We start from the raw sequence: 6,409 nt of genomic DNA, 5'->3' as shown, positions 1-6,409 counted from the left end.
TGCACTAGAATGTAGGCTCAGTGAGAAAATGGATTTTTTTTCTCCCTGGTTTTATTCACTGCTGTATCCTCAAAGTCCAGGTAAGAAGAACCTGGCAAGGAATGGTCACCCAGTCAAATTAATGAGAAGATCTATCTATCAACCAATGGGCACCCAGTAAATCCAATGAATCGATCTATCAATCAATGTTTAACAGATGGCAAAAATTCCTTAATCTTTTCCCCACCTCTAGAGATAAGCTAAACAGTCTTTGTGTACACGTGCACAAAAACACATTCAAAAGGCGTGAGGGGTGAGACCGCCCGGTGCCCTAGAATCTCCAGGCTGTTGTGGGTTGTTTCATCACTAACTTAAGAAACTAAGTGACAAAGATGGACACAGCTCCAGCAAAAGCGGTATCTTGCCCCCCAGACATCACGGTCAGGTACATCTCATTCCCTCCCAGAAGACTCTCACACTCAGAAAAACATTCTCTCCCATCAGGGTCTAAACCATCCTTCTGGGTCCTGGCCCCTCTCCCAGGTTCCCGGGCCACTGAGCCCCTCCAGATGACAGCTTCCTCAGGTTCCCCAAAGCAGGACACCCACGCACTTGGCATTCCCAACAAGCCTCTGCCCCTTCCACAGCACAGTGGGTTCTGGAACATCCTGAGGAATGGGCTTTTTTGGCCAGTGAGGGCAAATCCAGAGAATCAGATAAACACCAGTGGCTGGCCTCCACCTCTCTCGGGACTGATTCATGAGGCCCAGGCGTGCCCATTAACTGCCAGGCCAGCCCTGTGTGCTCAGAAAAATATTGCTGCTCTCTCGAGGCGGCTGCAGCGTTTCTCAGAAGAGCCGCGGCCATAATAACAAGGCGTCCGCCTCCCCGCCCGGGGAGCCCATCAGTTATTATCTGCAGCACAAACACCTACCACTTTGTACTAACATTTTGGCAGTTTCATACAAACAGAGCACTTAGCGCTGCCCCATAACTCTGCGCTCTTGCTGGGCCCCGGCTCCCAGCTGGCACAGGCAGCCAAGTGGTCTGTAACAAAAAGTAAAAAAGCAAATGAAACGTTTGGGGTTGTTTTTATGGGCCTCTGCAGCCCCCACCACTCCCCTCCGCTCCCGTGGCAGACACACAAGTATGAGTTCAGACTCTGCACGACACATTTTTCGGACAGGCCCTGGTGACGCCAGCTCTAGGGATTACAACAGGATGGATTGTGCTGGCCTGGGTAGCATTTTCCGTCCTCAGCCAGGGGCTTCCGCTGGAGGCGCCTGGGATCTGCGGCCTTGGTGTCCGCCCACCGCCTACGCATGGTTTGGGCGCTACGCTTGCAGCTGGGCACCTCTGGCACATGCTGATCCAGCAGGGAGGACAGAAAGCCCCAAACACGGCCACTGGCCACCCAAATATTTGCCTCCCCAGCCCTAGGCCAGCAAGAAGTCCAGGGCCTGAGCAGTTCAAAGGCCTTATAGCTTTTCCTGGCAAAACTGGGGGGATTCTGGTGGCCGCAGGTGACGGTACAGAGCAACTTCTTGGCCCTGGAGCCTGGACCACTGTGTCCTACATTGGTTCTTCCAGCCTCCGGAATAGAAAGGTGACTCCAGGGCCGGCTGGACAGTCTGGCTGCCTCCTGTCCCCTTGTCTGGGCTCCTCCTCTGTGGCCCATCCAACTAGCTGCTGCCTCTTTCTAATGATCTCTGGATCTTCCAGTAGCTAAAAATGTTTCAGAGCTGTGGGGAGGCCCTCCTAGGTGCCAGGTGCTGTACTGGACACTTTAATGGCTATTACTTCATTAAATCCTCCTAACAGTTCTACAAGAAGGTAGCATTGTCACCATCTGAAAAGTAAAACCGTTTGTGCTCAGAGAGGTTAAGTGACCTGTCCAGGGTCACACAGCTAGTGAATATGGATGCTGGGACAGAAACCCAGAACTGCCTCAATTCGAAACTCATGCTTTTGCCTTCTGGAGAGAGATGAAGGAGCTCAAGAGAGCTTGAGAAGCCCACTCTTGCTGACTTGAGAAAGGCATCATGGATGTGCTGTGTAACATTGGGCAATTTTCCTGTCCTCACTGGTCTAGGGTGCCATCATCTATGCAATAAAGGGCATGGATCCAATATTCTCTTAGGTCTCCCTTGTCTCTCACACTTGACCAGGATGAGCTCTGCCCTTCCAAACACACTCGCCCTTCACTTAGGCCTCCTCAGCCCCACAAGGCTGCTGCAGTGGCCTCCAGCTGCCTTCCTGTCTGTAACAGGCACACCCACAGCACACCCACCAGAGCCTGTGTAACTGGCTACTACACAATATCTTTTGGCTTGGTGTTCGAGGCCTCTCAGAGTATGGCCCCCACTCTCAGGCACAAAGCATGCTGCAACGCCAGATCCAGAGGACTGGAGGAAGAGGAAAGAAGTGAGACCCAGAACGGGCGAGGAGATGGAGGCTCACCTAGACCAGTGCTGTGGCTGAGTCTGGCTGAGGATTCAGGTTTGGGGAGTTCTGCATCAAGATGTTGGGCAGTGTGTCAGGCATTCAGGTTCGGGCTCAGGCACAATTGGGGTGACAGCAGAGGCTGATGGGAGCTTGGCTCAGTCCTGGACGAAGCCAGCTACTGAGGTTCGGGCCAGTACCTGGCTCCTGAGAGAACCAAAGGGCTAATCAGTGAAACCAAGGCAGCTGTCAGTTATCAAGACAAAAAGCCGTCACACAGAGTGAGGTAGAAAACTTCCCATTTCTCCTCATCTGGCATGGTTGCTGCCCACCTTCACTCCTGCATCCCAGGATGGGCTAGAGGCCAAGGCCTCTGATGTGCAGCCGGCTTCGACCAGGACTGACTTAGGAGCCCGTGGGAACAGACGTATTGGTGTGGTGGCCCTTCACACTGGAGAGTCCCCCTCTGTTCCTTGCCCTCAGCTGCAGTAGTATTTCCTTCTTACGCCCCACCAAACTGTACTCATCTCTCCAGACTCACTCCGTTCTCCCTCATTACCGCTTTTCTGTTCCTCCTCCTTCAGGAAGCCTCCCGTTAAGCCTGCCTTAATCTCTCAGTACTGGTTGGAAGATCACTCACACTGCCTTGCCTTATTTTAGAGTCTTTTCCTAAGGGAAACCTTAGGGTGATCACTAATTCATACAGTACCTTCTCTTTCTCTTGAATCTGTTCCACTTAGCATGGGACTGATGATCCCTTGACTCAGGTCATCTTTGTCCCTCTATCTCTGCCACTTGACAAGTGGCCTGAGTCGAGGGAATTAGATTATAGGTTTTTTCAAATCAGGGCCCATTGAGGTGGTGGCAAGAATGATGATAACGAAGAGAAAGAAATTACAGAAAAGTAATTAAAAGTGGTAACATGGGGCTGGTGCAACTCAGGGCTGTCCCATCAGCAAAATGGGAAAAACCATGCCTACCTTTTATAAAGCACTATTGCTAGGCAAAGATCGTTGACAATGGTGATAATAAAGAAAGAGTTAGTACGAGGCCTTCCTCCTCGGGCCCCCAGCCTCCTCAAGTCATCCAGAGGAACTCCTAAGGGACCAGCTAGGCCCCAAAGTCTCCTCGCTGAGTAAAACCTCAGCCTCAGGGTGGCCCGCCGGCCCTTTCCTTGTCCAGCTGCCCAGGCCTGGGAATAGACAGGCCCAGCCCACCCTAATTACTCCCATTCTGCATCTGCCTTTGGTTAAATGCACAGCTCCGCTCACAGGCTTGGAACGTCGGCCATAAACAGAGCATCTGCATGGCGGATGCTGACGTTTAAAAATAGCCCAGCCTTGGGAACCGCATTTCCTAGACCTTGGGAGTTCCTGGAATGGGAGAAGGACCATCCTTTGCAGATTTAGCCCTCAGGCAACACACTCTGAAGTCTCCGGGTCAGGGCACAGAGGGGCTGCCATGCTGTTGCAGTTCCCCACTCAGCCACCAGGTGGCGCCAGACCCGCTGCCTGGGGGGCCGGGAGGGGCTCTGGGACGTTCCTGCCAATGACAGTGCCCTGCTCTCCCACCACTTGGCCCTGGGAGTTGGCTGTGGGCAGTGGCTTGGCAGCCTGCAGATGGAGGCGGATGGCAGGGCTGGTGTGGGGTTTCAGCCTCCCCGGAGGGCCCTCACGGCTGTGTGCTGAGCAAACGTTCAGGCCTGATGTCGGCAACATGCGGAACCAATTTTCGGGGAACTCGGCAGCCAAACCATCCACCTTTGGGCGGGAAGCAGGATTGCTGTCAGCCCTGGGGGCTCAGTGTCTCCCGTTTGGAAAATGAGAGAGGTCTCCACACGGTGGGGGGCAAGGCCGGCCTGGCTGTGCGGGGCCTGAGAATACACAGCCTGGGGCAAGCATTGAACTCATCTGCACTGGGCTGGGGAATTATAGTCAGGTTCCAAATACCAGTATTGTTTTTTATGAAGCATCTACTACGTGCCCAGCATCACCCTGCATTTTCCATGCATTTTCTTATCTAATTCTTACAACCAAATCTCAGGAAAGGTCGCTCAGGCTACTGCCCAGGGCCCCAGTCTTTCAGGGGCACTGAAAGGTCATTAGAATAAACCAAATATGCAAAGTTAATGTAGGTCCCCGCACAATGAAAGGAGTATAAGCTGATTCTTCTGCCACCCAAACCACCTTAGGGAAGAGGGGCCTGCCAGCCAGAGCCCCTCAGAGCACCAGCCAGGGCCTGGCATCTCCAAGCCTAGTGACCTCAGCATCTCAACCCCTTAAACCACCTCCATCTCCTAGATTATCTCCCACAAAATGAACATAGAACAGATATTTAAAGCACACAGCTTTGAACACAGAATTATCACCTTTTCTGTTTCCCACAGTCTGGCCCTGGACACTATTATAATCGCTCCTATTTTACAGAAGAGAAAACTGAGACCCAGAGAGATAGGCAGTGGCAGCCGAGGTCCCTAAAGAAGGTGGAGGGCCATAACTGGAAGAAGAGTAAACGGCATGACAGGCAGGTAAAATCAGCAGATGGTCTCTCTACTTTATGAGCTTCTACAGGCAGTTCACTGGTTGGAGACTCAGTTTCCTCATCTCTATGGTGGGAATCCTAACAGACTCTCCCTACATGAGAACTATGTGAGGTCTGGAAACTCTAAAGTGCTGTACTTGTAAATTAGTTCCAGAATTGACTGTGGTACAGGCTGCGGTATAGAGAAATCAGGGGAGGACTGAGGGGGCAGAACCCTCAGAAGAGCAAGTATTCCCAGGAAGTCATTCCATGACTAAAGAGGAAGAAGCAAAAAAAAAAAAAAACAAAAAAAAAAACAAGACAGTGGCCTCCAGCCAAAAAAAATTGACAGAACTTCCCCTAGAAAGGAAAACCACTCCATTAGAAAATGAAGGTCCTCTCCTTACCTACACACCCTTCCCACCTCCCACCCAGTCGTAGAATTTGGCCACCCCTGAATGTGGGTGGTAATGAGTGTAGGTGGCACTGAGCAAGTGTCGAACTTCTCATTGGGTGCCCGCATGAATGAGCAATCCAACACCTGAGTGTGCAACACCTGGACGCTTGAAACGACTGAATGAACACGAGTAACACCTGCGTGCAGGTGCCGGCAACACTAATGGCAGTGCACAGCTAGCGGAGGTCAACACATTCGCTCTAATTGCTCACTATGCCTGTGATGATTCGCTTCAACTCTTGCCGATGCACCTTGTGGTGTTTCCCTTCTGGGAAACGAAGAAAACTTAGTCCTCCCCCTCCCGCTACTGCACTGTCTGGCTGTTTCTCTAGGCATGGGCAACAGGAACAGGATCTTGGTGACAGATCCCATTGTAGTAGAGTGCCAGGTCTAGACTCTAGGGACAGTCACAACACATGCGGAGAGCTGGAAAGGATGCTTGGAGGCAAGAGCCTGTGCCGGACTGTGGCTGTCCTCCTCTCCCACCCCCGGTTGGGTGAAGTGGCTTTTTCAGAGTCATTATCATGGATTCCCCATCTGATATGCACTTGTTTGCAGAGGTCATCTCAGTCTTGGGCAGGAGAACTGAATAATCACAGAGCATGAAGGAAACTTCTTATATAATTGTGCACTGATATAATTGTGCCCTTACAGATTCCAAATTTCACATTCACCCTTTCGTTTAATTCTCTCAGAGGAGGTTGTGATCTCATTGTACAGTCTTGGAAACTGAGGCTAAGGCCGTGTGCTCTACAGAGGTCAGTGAACATTTGCTCAAAATCCTCACCTACTAGACAACGCTCCAGGTCCTTAACTGTGCTTTCCAGGCCCACCTGGATCAGACTCACCCATTAAGCCACCTCATCTGCCACCAGGCCCCTCCACCCATCCTGGTTCCAGGCATGTAGAATGTCGTGCCATTCTCCAAAAAATTCTTCTGGGAGACCCTTCCCCCGTCTCTGCCTGACAAATTCCCACTTTGTTTTCAAGACCTACTTAAATATCACCATT

This window comes from Pteropus alecto, unplaced genomic scaffold (genome assembly GCF_000325575.1).
Source record: "Pteropus alecto unplaced genomic scaffold, ASM32557v1 scaffold120, whole genome shotgun sequence".
Taxonomy (NCBI): Eukaryota; Metazoa; Chordata; class Mammalia; order Chiroptera; family Pteropodidae; genus Pteropus; species Pteropus alecto.
This window is presented reverse-complemented; position numbering follows the sequence as displayed.